The sequence below is a fragment of the Ictidomys tridecemlineatus genome, chromosome 10 (genome assembly GCF_052094955.1).
Source record: "Ictidomys tridecemlineatus isolate mIctTri1 chromosome 10, mIctTri1.hap1, whole genome shotgun sequence".
NCBI lineage: Eukaryota > Metazoa > Chordata > Mammalia > Rodentia > Sciuridae > Ictidomys > Ictidomys tridecemlineatus.
Window position 1 is genome coordinate 37,902,857 of NC_135486.1, and position 16,809 is coordinate 37,919,665.

Consider the following 16,809-nt stretch of genomic DNA (forward strand, 5'->3'; position numbering starts at 1 on the left):
TGCCTCACCACAGCCTTAAAAGCATAGGTCTATCCAATCCTCTACCAGAATCTCTAAAACTGGGAGCCCAAAATAAACCTTTTATCATTATAATTTAATTATCTCAGGTATTTTCTTATAAGGACAGAAATGACAAGCACAAACTATGTTAAGAAGATGGGGTGAGAATTGGAAGAATCTGGGGGGTGTAAGAGAATATCATCTTACATAGTGGGAAGTCAATGATAGATGATAACCAAAATTAAAAAATAGAAGGTGGTAGCCTTCTAGAAATGTCATTTAGAAATATCAAGGTAAATACCACAAGAAAGACCTAAATGTGTGTAAGTGGTTGTTTCTGGCTAGCATTAATTGTGGATGAGGAAAGTAAGATGGAAATTGTTGGTTTTAGTTATAAAATTTATAGAACTTTAACATTTTAAATCGTGCATATGGATATCTTAAATTAAAATTGGGGAAAATATGTAATAAAGGGCAAGTTCTTTCTTAATTTTGAATTGGAGCTTAGGCCTAAGTTAAACCATATCGTTGCCGTGACCTTTTTATCTCTCCTGGCTGTGGCCATTAATTAATGAGATACCTGTTGTGCAGAGGCAATGAGGGATAAAGAAAAGACAAACAGACACACATAGAAAAAAAAGCTGGGGCCAGGTGGGTAGCCAAGCCCTGGTGAAGCTTGACCTACTCAGAGTGAGCTCAGCAAGTTTATTATATAGGTTTTATCATCAAAAGGTTAATTGTAGGAAAGTTTCAGCAAAGCAAGCAATCTGAAGGATGCAGGACTGGTGAGACATTAGGGTTATTTTGTTTTGCTCAGAATTTACTATCCATGGGAGAAGGTGCTGAACTCAAGGCCTCAACTGACAACAGCTCTGTAATTTGGTATGGAGCCTTCTCAGGCCAGTGTCACCATAGCAACTGGAGAATCTGGGCCTGAACCTTTGTACAGGCAGTTCCCAGTTCCAATGTGCCCACAAGAGTCAGACACCAGGATTTAGATCATTGCTCTCCACATCTCTTCACTTTCTTTCAATGAAAGATTGATCCTATGGAATATCTCCCTTCTTTGGGTGTATTCTCAGAGATACAAATTCTTGGGCAGTAAAGACACCCTACTCAAATTGCGTGATTAAGCAGACCTACAGTATTCTGGAAGGAATGAGGAACTATAGTGTAAGCTTGATCCATCTTTAGATTAGGGACTCAACTTTACCCAAGGGTTACTAGCATAAAGATCCTTTCTGTGTTAGAAAACATGTTCATGTTATAGGGAACAGTGAAGCATTAAAACACGGTTTTAGATGAAGCCTCAATATACATGCTCATTCTTCTCACTATTAAGAACTGCTGCTAGTAATTACCTTAAAGATAGAGAGAAATTGGAATTAATTTCAGTGCTAAGTTGATGGTTACACTGACATCAGAGCTTTCTGAGTACTGTCATTTCCTCTCAAGAAGTTCAAGGCCCTCTAGCTTTTCATAGGCATATTACCTTTCAATTCAATATTTCAAGTATATATTGAGGGCTGGGAATGTGGCTCAAGCGGTAGCGCGCTCGCCTGGCATGCGTGCGGCCCGGGTTGGATCCTCAGCACCACATACCAACAAAGATGCTGTATCCACCGAAAACTAAAAAATAAATATTAAAAAAAAAGTATATATTGAATACTTAATGCCGCAGTCTGGCTGGGCACAAAATCACGAGCCATTCAAGCAGGAACAAACTTTATGTTTTGAAACTGCCACCAATGCTCTGTCCGCGCCAGGGAAGATTGCCGATCCACCCACATGGCGTTCTCTGGACCCCCACCCCCAGCAAGTTCCTCCCCCGGAATTCCCTCCTACTGCACCCCTCCTACTGCACTTCCCCAACCAATGGGAACTCTCCAGGAGTCCCGAAGCAGGCCAAGGTGAACTGTAGGAGTCCAAAATCCATATGAATGTAAATCTTAACATAATCATATCATCTCAATGGCTAGCTGGTGTCACCTTTCAACCAAAAATGTCATGCATCATATTACTTGGCTGTGGCTCTTAGCAACTTAATGTGTATGTTATGGCTTAAATTGTGACACCCCCCACCCCATTCATATGCTGAAGTCCAAACCCTCATCACTCAGAATGTGACTTTTTTTAGAAGTATGGCCATGGCTGATATGATTATTAAGATGAGGTCATTAAGGGCAGATCTTACTCCAATAAGATTGGTGTCCCTATAGAAAGGGGACATGATCCTCCTGCCACAGAAAAATCACCATGAGAAAATGAAGGCAGAGATTGGGGTGATGCTTCTATAAGACCAGGAATACCAGATTGCCAACAAACCACCAGAAAACTAATACCATGTGAAATATGTGTTTGAAGTGATAGTCTACTGGCCAGATAACTTTCTTTTTGTTGTAAAAATTACCTAGAGTCAATATGGCTATCGTTTATCTTCTCAACATAATTATGGTCAACTGAATTAAATTCTTCTTTAGAGCTTCAGGTGTAGAATTATGAGAGGGGATAGCTGAGAGAGAAAATATAATACATTCTTTAGACTGAATGAATTCTATCATGGGATGGAAAAGATCAGACTCACAAAGACTTTCCAGTTCTTTATTTGATTTTCTAACTAATTCAAGTATTTTCAGTGTACATTTGGTTTATGTCTTAGTCCATGTTCTGTTGCCATAACAAAATAACTAAGACTGGGTAACTGGGTTTTTTGTTTGTTTGTTTTGTCAGTACCAGGGATTGCATCCAGGGGGTATTTAACCACTGAGCTGTATCCCCAGCCCTTTTGTATGTTTTATTTAGAGACAGGGTCTCACTGAATTGCTTAGGGCTTTGCTGAATTGCGAAGCCTGGCTTTGAACTCACAATCCTTCTGTCTCAGCCTCCCAAAATTCTGAGATTACAGATGTGCACCACCATAGCCAGCCTGGGTAACTTATAAAGAAAAGTGATCTCGCAGTTCTGGAGATCCCAGAGTAAGATACCTGTATCTTCTTAGGCTCTGGTGAGGGCCTTCTGGCTACATCACAGCATGGTGAATGGGATATTAGGAGGAGCAAATGCCTATGCGGAGAGAGTATATGGTGAGACAAGACATCAAACATTTAAGGAGTCAATAGACTTTTTGTTGTTGTTGTTACCTAGGATCCAACCCAGGGATGCTTAACCACGGAGTCACATTCCCAGCCCTTTGTTATATTTGACTTAGAGATAAGGTCTTGCCGAGCTGCTTAGAGCCTAACTCAGTTGCTGAGGCTGGCTTTGAACTCATGATCCTCCTGCCTCAGCCTCCCAAGCTGCTAGGATTACAGGCATGCATGCCCCACCCTCCCCAAGCAACAGATCTTTTTATCAATCCCTTCTAAGGGTAATGCTCATAGCCTAAGTTGTTTCCACTAGACTCCAGCTAGGTTCTACCACCTCTTCATAGCACCACCCTAGGGACCAAGCCTCCAGCACATGAACCTTGAGAGACAAACTATATACAAATCACAGAAATTGTTAAGCTTTCTTGAAAGATCACTGAATGGGGCTGGGGCTGTAGCTCAGTGGTAGAGCCTTTGCCTTGTACATGTGAGGCACTGGCTTCAATCCTCAGCACCACATAAAAATAAATAAATATATGTGTCCATCTAGAACTAAAATATATTTTTTTAAAAAGGTCATTGAATGTACACTATTGTATATAGATTGCTTAGGATCTATACACTTCAAGTCAAGAGTAAGCCTGTGTTTCCATTTAAAACATTCCCTACATTCATACAAATGACCAGAAGGTCTGAACTAGACAGTACTATCCTAAGACAGAAGTATTACACAGAAGTCCAATTGGTTTAGAGATCTGTGGATCCAGATGGAATGACAAAGGTTTATCTAACACAGAACTCATTTCTAATCAATCGTGAGTATGTATCTTGATGCACAGTCAACCACAAAAATCTCTGGAATATATGAGTTATCTCAGTGTGTGTATTTGGAGTATCTCCAGAAAGAGTCACATTCCTCTTCATATTCTTAAGAACGTCAATTCTGGCACTTGAATCTACGTATTCGAAGTGCAGTTGAGAATTGTGATATTGCTATGCTGCTAATTCAAGTTAAAAACACTTTTTCTTTGATTATCTGGATATTGCAGGCAAATGTAGGAACCTATTAGCGTGAATTATTATCTAGAGAATTGACTCAATTTTCCATTTCATTTTGCTCATGTAAGCATGGTCTAAATCATTGGGTGAAAAATATTCCTTGCAATGAACTGCATTTAAAACCTTGGTAAAAAGTCATTTTTATCTAATGGCCAAGGATAACAAATAATAATAGTGATTCCTTATAGAGTTGGCACTGCTGAGAAAAATGAGTATCCTAGGGGTGAATTTGATGGAGAGTACACAATTTATGACTCAATTCAAGTTTCTTCCACTACTTCAGAGGTTCTTCAACTTTTTTGTTCTGTGAGTTTTCTTAACAATCTAGAGAAGCCTTTGAACTCCTTCTCAGAAAAATGTTTTCAAATATATTTTTTAAGGGGCTGGGGATATAGCTCATTTGGTAGAGTGCTTGCCTTGCATGCACAAGGCCCTGGGTTCAATCTCCAGCACCAAAAAAATCAATCAAAACACACACATACACACACAAAAATAAATAAATTAATTAATTTAAAAATATATATATATATATTTTTAAATACCATAGAATCACAAAAGAAACCAATTATATTAAAATACAATTATCAAAATACTTTAAAATTTGTAATACAGTAATCCACGTGCATAATTAATATATTAAATATCAAGATACAGTAGCAAATCTAATAACTAGCAAATACTAATAACTATAATTACAAAGCAGTGATAGTGTAAACAATATTTAAAGTTATCTATAATAACTGTAATGTGCTGGGTGCACATCTATGATTTCTTTTTTTATTGTAATTGGGCACAATATCTTTATTTTATTTATTTTTATGTGGTGCTGAGAATTGAACCCAGGGCCTCACATGTGCTAGGCGAGCGCTTTACCGCTGAGCCACAACCCCAGCCCCCAACACATCTAAGATTTCTATTGATGACAAAGTTGCTGTTATTGCTACATGTAAGACTTTAGGAGTTACCAATTAGTATAAACAGGATGTGGCATTTGTGTTTTGAATTGAGATAATTATTTGATCAGTTTCTGGATTGATTCAGGAACCCTTGTTAAGTTCTAAAGAGAGAGAAACTAACACCTTGGAGTAGCTTGACATTGGACTGTGGGTGGTGGGAGGAAGGTCTTCAGTGCCAGCCAGGGAAGCTCTGCAAGCATATGTTGCAATGGAATTCAGTTATTCCAGAAGAATATCTACTGGGAACACAGGAATAAACTGAATCATTCCTTTGCAACTTGGCCCTATCTTTAAATATTCAAAAGCCAGTCATAAAACTCCAAAATCAACAGGAAACTAAATTGCACTAATTTAAGAAAAAGCTATTCATCTTGATTGGATTGGCTTTCAAGATAGGGGCAAATATTCTCCATCTAGTCATGTTACAGGTTCTCTCGGTATTCTTGGATTATTCACTGTGTGTGTGTGTGTGTGTGTGTGTGTATGTGTGTGTGTAAACATATTTTCATAGGCTTAATTGTGTACAAGGGTTTTAGATTTATAGAAAACAACAAAATTCCATATGCCCAGTACAACTATTTTTGCTCTTATGAACAACTTATGGTATGGGTGTTTTTTTTTTAAATTAATGAACAATGATGATACATTATAATTAAAATCCATACTTCCTCATATTTCCTTAGTTTTCACCGAATTTCCTTTTTCTGTTCTGTGGATACCATATTATATGTAGTCATCCTGTCTTGGTGGACTCCTCTAGACTGCAACAGTTTCTAAGTCTTTCTTTGTTTTTGATGATCTTGACAGTTTTGAGGAGTACCAGTCAAGTATTTTATACAATGCCTCTCAGTTGGGATTTGCCTGGTGTTTTTCATGGTTAGGTTGAAGTAATGGCATTGGAGGAGGAAGACCACAGAGGTAAAGTGCCACTTCAATACATCACACCGAGCATACTATCAACTTGAGTTAGTATTTGTTAACATTGACCTTGATCACCTGGTTGATGTAGTGTTTGTTGGGTTATGATAAAGTTATTTGTTTTTCCTCCTGACAATTTACTTCTTACCCTTCTGTAATTAATGATGAAAGAGAAAATAATTTTCCTTCCACATGATAAGCTAGTCCTGTATAGAAGCCTAGGTCTATAAGAGATTTGGGGAGATGGATTTATCCAGTCTCTTGTCTCCATATCCAAACCACAGATGAGTTTCTGGATTAAAAAAAAAAAAAAAAAAAGCAAAGGTGAAAGAATCCTGAACTTTTAACAAATCAAGGTTCTACCACTCTGTTGATCAACACATACTTGTAGTGTACTGTGTGCTAGCTGCTTAGATATGTATAACTCCAAGTCATTTCCACTACCTTAAATCACTTCTGGAACAAGGTGGTATATAGTGAATAAATGCATAAGTGGAGAGACAAATGACTGATTAAAATACAAGGCCATGTATCTCTGTGGGTGTCAATATGAAAAAGTTGTAATGGTTATGGGCACATTTTTTTTTTTTGATTCATGAAATCTAAGTTTACATTCCAGTTCCACTAAGTTAAGAAATACAACTTTAGATAAGCTACTCAGGCTTTCTCAACCTTAGTCTTCGTGAATGTGAAAGGAGGAAAAAAATGATACCCACTATTAAAAGATGTTCAAATCATATAACATATAGAAAGCACATAGCAGGTCCTCAGTACGTTGTAGCTATCTTTAGAAGGCAGGGAATAACCCCAGGATCCCACTTAAGATTCACTGTAAATTACATGGGGTCTGCTTTAGAAGGGTCTTCCTCTGCAGACCCTAAGCTTAAGGAATGCACACTGCGTATTCTTTTTAGTTTTCTTGACACTTCCCACCTTCCTCCTCTTCCTTCTTCCTCCCTTGTTTTTTTTTTTTTTTTCTTAGATTTTGTTACCTCCCTCCTGTTTTCCTAGACTGCTGGTGCCTTCACACCTTTTCTGGTGCCAAGTCCCTTTGTTACTCTGGCATTTCTGAAGCAGCCAAGCTGCTTAGCGACTGATAAAATCAACTTCTCCCCTAGGTAGTCAGGGAGAGGCAGGGAGCAGGCACAGTGGAGAAAACAGGACCACTACAGGACTTGGATTCCTGCATCTGTTTGTTTTGTTTTAAGTGGTTGCTTTGCTGATCCTATTACGGTAAAGGGTAATGATATTTGGGAATAAAAGTCTATGAATAAGTAATGATAATAGAAGTAGGAACCAGAGCTGTGGGATAGAAAGCTCGTGTTAAAAATAGTCTGTCATTTCCAACTCTGCCTACTAAGCCTTTTCCTTGACTGAGAGACACAGTGCTTCAGTGAGAGGAGCCAGCACAGCATGCTGGTCGCTCACAACCACAGGGAAACGTGCTGCAGAGCAAAGCAACTTCTCCATGGTGTTCAGACCACCTCCACTGAGTTCCTCTGATGCAGGCAATGAAACTTTGTTTTCCATCCAAAGCCAAGTCACTCAAAGTAAAATGTATTAAGAATGGAAACTACCAAATGAGAACATGTCAGGGTCTGCTTTGAAAACTTCCTGCTTCTCAAGATGGTCCTTCTTCCAAGTAGTGTTCATGGTTATGTACACTGCTGTAACAGGCAGGCCATCCGGGGATCAAATAAAAGCCTAGGAGCAAGGTTGAAACCTAAGGAAATATGAGAAGCGTCTGTGACTCAGGATGAGAATTCAAACCAGAGCAGCTGAGGCATCACGCATGTCATTATCTAGAAGACTGGTCACACTGAAGTCCTGCAACCTCAGCAGAAACGGCTGCCAAACCCTGGTTCTAGTGAACTGAGCAAAAACAGACAACTCTGCAAGCAGAACTTTGTGCCTGAAACACCCAGCCTGTGGTCCACGAAGACCAGATCTTTAGGACTGCAAGCCAAGACATTACAACCCACGTAAGCAATTGCTCTGGTGCCAATCATGGCCTTGGATTTATTGTTTTAATGGCTAAGGTCACAGGCTAAGGCATTCTCCAGATCCTGCTATTGAATACAGACCCATCACCCCTCCTGCTTCCCCCCCATCAAACACCAGGAGTCTGTTAGGGCAGAACTGCACAAATGGGAAACACCCATCAAATGCAGCAGGAATATTAACTTCACTAGGAAGCCTTTATATGCCATTACTTTAGAAAGGATTCCTTGTTAGTCCTACCATTAAACAATTAAATTGTCAGAGATGAATTCTGTGCATGTGTGTGCAGAGCCTGCCTGTGTGTGCAGGATGTGTAATTTCCTGCTCAGGTGATGTCTGCTGCAGGTTGTTTCTTTTCTTTCTTTCTCTCGCCCTTTCTCTCTCCCCCACCGCCTCCTTCTGCCTCTCTCTCCATTTTTTTTCCAGCACCAATTGTGTGGCTTTCCCTTTAGATTGTGGAAAATAAATATACCTTTCCGATGGCATAAGCAGGTTTTGTTGTGAAATTTGATAGGCCTGCATGCTTTTTACAACTCATAAAGTAGGAATACAAAGAAATGCTTAAAGATGAATTTTTCTCCTGGTATCCCCCCCCCCTAGTTCCCCTTTCCTGCACCAGTTATTGACATAGTTCACTCTCTCTGTGTTGTATACATGGTCATTCAATCAAGAGCTTTAAGCCAAGGCCATTACCTACAGGGGAGAAAAATGATCAGCAAATGCTATGTCTCCCTTATATTTTTATCAGAAATAGGGCTTTATGCCTTTATAGCTATCGTAGATCTCTACTGGAACATATTTGATCTATGAAAAACATGCTTGTGAAAGTGGACACATTTCACTTAAACTTTGTGTCAATCATTTTAGTAATGAAAGAGCATACTACTTAAATTTAATAAATAGAATTATGATGGCACTTAAATCTCTATCCTTTTTTAAAAACAGAATAAAGATGCACTTTATTTGTTTTGGTTTTTATTTTTTGGGGGGGGGGCGGTAATAGGGACTGAACTCAGGAGCACTCTACCACTGAGCCACATTCCCCAGCCCTATTTTTTGTATTTTATTTAGAGTCAGAGTCTCACTGAATTGCTTAGTGCCTTGCTTTGTGCTGAGACTGGCTTTGAACTCATGATCCTCCTGTCTCAGCCTCCTGAGCTGCTGGGATTGATTACAAGAGTGCACCACTGTGCCCAGCTCTATACTTTTTAAAAATAGCTCAAATTATTACTTAATTGGAGTGTATTCTTGTCAGTTACCAAAACTTTTCTTTGAGGCTTGAATCTTATATAAAAAGCAGAAATAGACTAGGTGTACATTAATGTGTAAAGACTTGTAGGTGAAATTTGAGCTCAAAAAAATACTGCCAATGTCTACAGATACCACAGCTCCTGAAAGAACTATGTTGGGCTAATTCTCTATGTGCCAATGCAGCTTGATTGTGATGACACAGTATCACTGACTATGCTAATCTGTGCATAAAATGTTTAGCCTGCCTGTTTTATAACAATGTACAGATGAGGCATGTAAGAGAAGGAAAAGGAGTTTGAATCAAATTATGAGTGGCTGCAGTTTCTCTATATATGCCCCCTTTTTGGATCTTATGCCCTTTGGCTTATATCTTCTTTCTATTGGGATGATAAAACGAGGGTTTCAGGAGGCTTCTGTTGTTGTACAATGAGAATAATATTTAGGCTTAAACAGCCTTGTGTGTCGCTGTCCAGCTCTGGACATCCCACACCACCACCACCAACCACCCTGCACAGCCTCTCCCTGGCCTCACCAAAATCTGCATTTAGATTTCAGATGAAACATGGCACCTCTGTATTCAGTAATTCAGATTTCAAAATTAAGTGTTCTAGAAAGTGTTGATCTTGTGTGTTGGGTTTTTGGTGAAGAAAAAAAAAACTACATATGCTCTTAAAAAAAAAAGGAAAAGGATACAGGGAAGAAAATCTCTGGAAGAGGAAAAGAGAAATAACAACAACCAAAAAAAAAAAAAGTGATATTTCTGGCAAATATTCATGTCACCATTTTCTCATTAACTTATTATCCAAGTTTATTACGTAAAAAGTTTAAACCCAGTCCACTTCCAAAGCATGCGCACGTGCACACACACACACGTGTACACACACACACACACACACACACACACACACACACACACACACATACACTCTTTCACTACCTTTTGCTCAAACAACTCTTCCCTCCTCCCTCTGTGCTCCTGACAACAGCACGGCCATATTCCCAAGCAGATTTTTTTGAAGCATCGAGTTGGCTTTGATTCATCCAGTGCCCTCATTTCTAGAGTATTCAGTGCTCATGGTCACATGTGGGTCACACAGAGGGCCTTCCTCTTCTCTGGTTATCCAGGTCCAACCCAAATTCATACATGACTTAGGACCCATTTTCTCCTTGACGTCTTGAGATGAATGTTGGTGTCATTGGACACCTAGTTACCATGCTTTTTTAGCTAATATAGTATTAATAATATTAAGGGAATTTCAATGGAAATTTTTAAATTAAAAAATTACCAAGAATGTTAGAAGAACATCTCTCTACACATAATTGATAAGCTTACTGTAAATCATTCCTAGCTATTCACCAATGTAGGTCCCCCCCAAATAGTACCCTGAGCAAGGACGATATGTGTTATGGAATTTCCATTAAGAAATAATACTTACTGACTTGTATTACATCTGAAATCATGTCATTAATTATTAATTGCTTTGATTAAAGTCATGATACTCCTATTAAAATGCAAATATCCCCAAGAGAGATAACACTCGGAGCTCATGATCAATAATGAACATCTTTTCAGGGGTTATTTCAGGATTATCTGATGAAACAAATCACTTTCCACCTATGATGGCACATAAGTAAATTCAGCCACATGCAGAAACATGTCATAAAATTACCTCTGTGTTATGCTTTCAAGGCAGTTTGGAGAGACTCCTGGTACCAAAACTCTACCACCCCGTCCCTAATTTCTTCCTTTAAATTTAAGCCAAAGGATGTACACTATTAACTACAGATAATACTGAAATAACTCATATATCTAGCCCACAAATGTTGTTTTCACCTCTAAATAAATGCATTTAATAGATTGTTTAAAGTAGTGATGTAACTCTTTCACTCTTGGGGTCTTGACAATGTCTTCAACCATTGCACCAAGTTCTAAGGCTTCAGCTTCAATATATGTTAAAATAATGATACAGTTCTATAATTTGCTCTCTTATTCTGCCTCAGCTAGACCAGGACATTCAGATGTCTATTGGATGCTCCATCTGTCTGTTCCATAAACACCTCACATTCAACATACCCAGAACCAGCACATCCTATTCCCTTCAAACCTGTTTCTTGACCACACAGTAACTCAACCAGCAACCTCAGAGTCACTTTCCACTCCTCTTTCCCTCAGTTAAGTATAGCCCAAACATTCCATCTCCCACATGTCCAAGAGTCTCACACCTGTGGCATCTCAGCTGTCTTCTTCTCACTCAGAGACCTGCACTCTAATGCAGAACCACATTTTTCCTCTCTTGGCGGCCAAAAGAGCTTTCTGATTGTTATTCCCAATACCATTTTCCATTGGACCGTACTCATCCTTAAACTTGGCTTTGACTATGTCATCCCCCAGTTCAAGTATCTTTAATGAACTCATTGCTTATTGAATGAAAATCAAGCTCATCTTGTTTTTCAGTGTCTATTATGATACAGCTTCATCTACCTTCTACTTTCCCATGCCCTCTAGTAAAACCAGATCACTCACTCTTCTCTAAAAGTACCTTTTGCTTTCCAACTTACATATCTTTCCTCCAGTTGTTTCTTCTGCTTGGAATACTTTTCACTCATTGCCCATTTCTACGAATTGAGAGCTACCTATCTTCAAGGTCAACTTCTTAGATTTTACTTTCTTAGATTAGTCTTTCTGGATCATCCCACTGAGAATATGATTGTCCATCACTGGTATCCCATGGTTCCTACTATGCCCTGAGTTACTAAATAGTACCACTAATTCTATGCTTGTCTTTGCAACTCACCATATGGACAAGCCCATAAGTCTAGGAACAGTGTCTTACTCATTTCTACTTTACCCGTCTTGCCTAGCTCAATTCTTGCATATATGAGGCATGTAATTATTGAAGCATTTCTGAGTGAGTTTTGAAGGAAGGTGAGAAAGTGGAGGAGTTCTGGGCTTCTGCAAAGGTGGCTTTGCCAAGAAGTAACACTATAGGGTCCTGGAGAGCAACTTCACATACTTTGTAATTTTGTCTAAGATTGTAGCTTAGGAGAAGCATCTGGGTGATGATGGAAATCTGAGTTGGGAGAAAGGAGGGCTGGTCCAGAGCACCAGCACCCACTTGATGACATCGTATTGGAGACTCTCCGGCAGGCAGGGCAGCATGAGACCATTGGGTGCTAAGGACGTTGGTAGTATCCTCAGGTCTTGAAATGCTGCAGATGGATGAGAACATGGAAGCAAAGAATTCTACAAGAGGCAAATGAGTTGGTAACAAAATAAACTGTCTGCTTCACCATTCTACATGCACTAGAATAGCTCTATTTTAGCCTTGTTGGGTTTCTGTACATATGTGAAACAAACTTCAGTCAAATCCTCAATCAATCAACGCACGTATTTATTGTCTTTGGTGTACTAGGCAATGAAGATTTAGACAGGGGTAAATTAAAAAAAAACAACATTAAAATATCTGCCATATGGATCTCTCTTCCTAGCGGAAAGAGAGAAGTGGTAAATAAAATATATACATAAAACAGAGCTTATTAATCAATCTTCTGGATAAAAATAAAGCAGGATATAGAGTTGAAGTGTTCACATTTTAAGTAGTGTGGTCAGGACTTGTTAAGAAATTGATATTTGAGCAGGATGTGGAAGAGGTGAGCATTGGACTACACAGTTATCTGGGAAAGTGCATTCCACACAGGAAACTGCCTGTGCAAACATCCTGAGGCTAGCAAGACCTGGCATGTTGGAGGAACAGAAAGAAGGCAGAATGACTGGAGTGACTGCAGCTCAGAGTGAGGTCAAGGAAATTCAGGGAAGTGTCAGCCTCTGCAGCCCATTGCAAAGTTCTGGCTTTTGAGTAAAATAGGGAACCTTAGGAAGAGTCTTAGCAAAAAATAACATGAGTGACATCAATTTTGAGCCAAGACTAAACTGTAGAGAGGGTCAAAGATTGAAGCAGGAAGACCAGTTAGGAGGCTATTGCAATATCCCAAGCATGAGGTAGTGCTGATGGCTTAGACGGGTGATGGTAGTAGCAATACTGAGAAATGATCAGTGTCTAGAAAACTTTAAAAGAAATTCCTTGAGGAATTTCTGAAGCGTCAGATGTAGGGTGTGAGGTTAATGAATAGAGAATGTCAATGATAGCACAAGTTAGTGGGGGCAGAGACAATCGGGGATTGAGTTTTAGATCTGCAAAGCTTGTGATACCTACTGGAAATCTAAATGGAGTTTGGAGGTCAGGAGAGAATCTGGGCTGGAGATATAAATTTAGGAGTCATCAGATTTGGACAATATTTGAAGCCAAGAGACAGGATCAGATTGATAAGGGAGGAGCTATAGAGCAGAGATGAAGTTCAAGGGCTGAGCTTGAGGGAGACTGACATTTTGAGATCCCAGGAGGAATCATCAAAGGAGCCTTGGAAGGGATCAACCCAGTAAAGTAGGAGTCAAGTCAGGAAAAGTGTGTTATCCTGAAAGCCATTTTAAAAGGTATTTGAAGAAAGAAGAATTGAACAACTGATTCAAACTCTAATAACAGGTCAAGAAAGAGTAGGAACAAGAAAAGACTTTTGGATTTAGCAACATGGAAGTGATAGGTGACAATGACAAGAATAGGTTCAATGAAATGATTGGATAAGAAAGTCTAATTAGAGAAAGTCCGAAAAAGGGAGAAGAGGAATTCGATTCAGTGCTTCTTTTTGCTCTAAAAAGAGTTGCATTTTTTTTAAAAGCCAGTAATTCAGACTTTATTAATCCAAACAGGGTTTGTGTCCACAGAAATCTGAATAAGTCAGATTTTACTTGCAAAAATCTCCCTTTCAAATGAGTAAAAGATTTTGTGAAATGGGTTTCAGCAGTTTTAAGTCTGGCACTCTGTTTGTTAACTGTAGAAAAACAATCACTGCCTTCAGTGAATTTGCAGCTCCAAGTATTTTAAGTTTTATAATCAACCGTCTATCTTGGAAACTCACACACATATCCACATATATCCCAAAATGATGATGTCATAGTTCTCAGTCGAATAGTGTCCCTCATAAATAGCATTCACTCATTCCAAATATTTCATTGTTGAATTGCAGTTAGTTCTTTACTCGAGCCATAGCTGCCACTTACCTTAAATTTTTAAATGATGTTTCTCATTCCATAGACATATGGCTGCCTTTTCTACTTGTAGACACAGGTTCACATTGTCAACAGTTGGGCACTGAATCTCAGAAAACAATAAACTTGAGATTAAAAGTAGGCAAGGAAAGCCGGCAGTAGGACATGCTAGCCTGACATATCTGAAGGAAACAGGGTCAGGTTCACACCCAGAGCCGCAAGGGTACTGGGAAGCATAATGATTTGATTCTTGTGTTGTGATGTCATTTTGTTGTACCACTAAAAGCCAAGAGTCCTCTTCACCCAAGGGCAATGCCAATTTCCCAGAAGGCTCATTTCTCAGAGACAAAGCAAAGCTCCAAAGATGCCAATGCAACCCATGCTGATTCTTAGTCTCATGTTATTTCTCAATTTTATGCTTAATTTGCTCCTTTTGGTTTTATGTATTTTGACACAGCCAAGTGTGTGTGTGGATTTCCCCATAGTCCTTTAAATGCTATAAAACTTTAATACAGAGAGATAAAAACAATAATAAGCCATGCCTCCAAGCCCTCACATTTAGTTCATTGGAGTTAGAGGATAACCAGTTTTACATACGGATTTAGAATTCTCAAGTACTTACACTGCTTTGGATGCCCTTGTGCCTTTCCTTGCCCTCCTCCCTGACCCAAATGGAAATTATATTCTACCTTTAACCTGGACTACAACTCTCATTGATTGCAAATAAATAAATAAATAAGTGGCATTTTTACAATTCTTAAATCATCATTGTAATAACCTGCATCATGCATCAGCCAATGCAATTTGATATAGTTTTCAAATAAAGCCAAGACGGGTGCCGGTTCCCAATTCTAGGCATCCAACCCTGGAATGTCTTGTGGAAAAAATGAAATAATGCTCCTGATAGTCTGTTGGGTTAGTCTGTTTTCAGCATAATTGCCTCCTCCAGGCTTCCTAATACCCCTGAAACCTCTGAGTGTCTTTAATGTACAAAGTTCAACAAAAACACCTTCAAAACAGATTAGTTCTAATTATGCTTAATATTTGTTTGCTGCTTTATTGAATAAACCACATTTTCTTTTAAAAGGAAAAAGGAAATTCACTTAACTGCATGTCAGTCACCCAAATTTTAAGTATACAAATGAAATGGAAAACATTTATTACACAAATTTAATTACAATTCTAAGAAATAAACATGCAAATTAGATAGAGTTCAATTTGCAGATGCTAATCCTCATCCTTGATCTTGTTCCTTTCCTCCCCGATTTTCAGTCTGTGCATCTCCCTGATTCCTAGGGAGTCAGGCAGCCAGAGGTCTGGCTTTTCACAGTTGGAGGATCACTGTTTTAAAGAAGTGTTATATTTAGCACATCTGGCATAGTAGCAGTAAACAAACACGATAGTCCTTGTAACACTTTTGTGCAGGTGCCTCCTCCACCCCCGATTTTATTAGGTGTATGCATTCCAAGCCCCTGCGTTCATTACACCTGAAATGACCCATCTTAACTATGGAGGGGTCCCTAGACACAAGTTATGAATTAATGTTTCAAAAATACAAACTCCAATTGAGACCAATATAGGGGAAACCACTATTTGCAAAATAGTGTGATTCTGGAGCTTAAATTACATTCTTTTGACCAAGGATAGCTTCCTTTATTACTTTTTTTTCCCCTGGAGGTTTTCACCAGAGAATCCCCACCCAGAAAGAGTTGCCAATTCAAGTTGCAGCAGGACCTAGGTTGCTTTTTTATACATATGCAGCTCAGGAGGGGAACGGGCGGGGGCGGGCGGCGAGAGGAGAATAACTGCTTGGTCCTGCACAGACATCTGTTTCTCATCTCCGTTTGCTGTGGCAAAAGAGAAGAAAGTCTTTTGCAAAGGGTGGGAAAGGCACAGTTTTTTTTTTTTTAATCACACGCACACACAACAAAACTAAACCAAATAAAAAAAGACAAGACATCTCAGAAGGTTGCAGAGTGAATACATTATTCGGTTGGAGCCGAGCCCCCAGGGTTAGGGCGGGAGCCGAGTGCGCGTGGGGTCTGGGTTGCGGGCTGGAGCTGGGCCCGGGTGTCCCCGGGCACCGGGAGGGGAGGGGAAGGGAGGAGAGGGAGGAGGGAGGGCGGGAAGGAGGGAAGGAGGCAGGGGGCGGGCTGGGGTGGGGGTGAGGGGAAGGCGCCCCGTGTGCTGCCTGAGGAGCGGTGGCGGCGGCGACGGGAGCAGAGAGAGGGAGGGAGAGCGGGCGCGCTTGTCATGTTCCCTCTCTCACCCTGGGGGCATCCTGCAGAACCTCTCCTCGGAAATCCACGGGGAAATGGCAAACAGGATTGACGGGTTTCACACGCTCCTCGCTAGACAGAGCCGCTCATTACCATAACCGTCTGCAGCGACGGCGGCGCAGCACCCCAGTCGCGGCGGCGGGACCTGCCGGGAC

General features: G+C 39.9%; 1 long non-coding RNA gene across 1 annotated transcript; it reads right to left on the bottom strand.

The window, feature by feature from the left end:
• Positions 1 to 10,105: 10,105 nt before the first annotated feature.
• Positions 10,106 to 16,786, bottom strand: LOC120887301 (uncharacterized). Its single transcript, XR_013426533.1, has 3 exons — positions 16,645 to 16,786; positions 14,388 to 16,222; positions 10,106 to 12,481 (listed from the first exon to the last, which is right to left on the bottom strand). It is a non-coding gene; the product is annotated as an uncharacterized LOC120887301 (long non-coding RNA).
• Between the last annotated feature and the right edge of the window lie 23 nt (positions 16,787 to 16,809).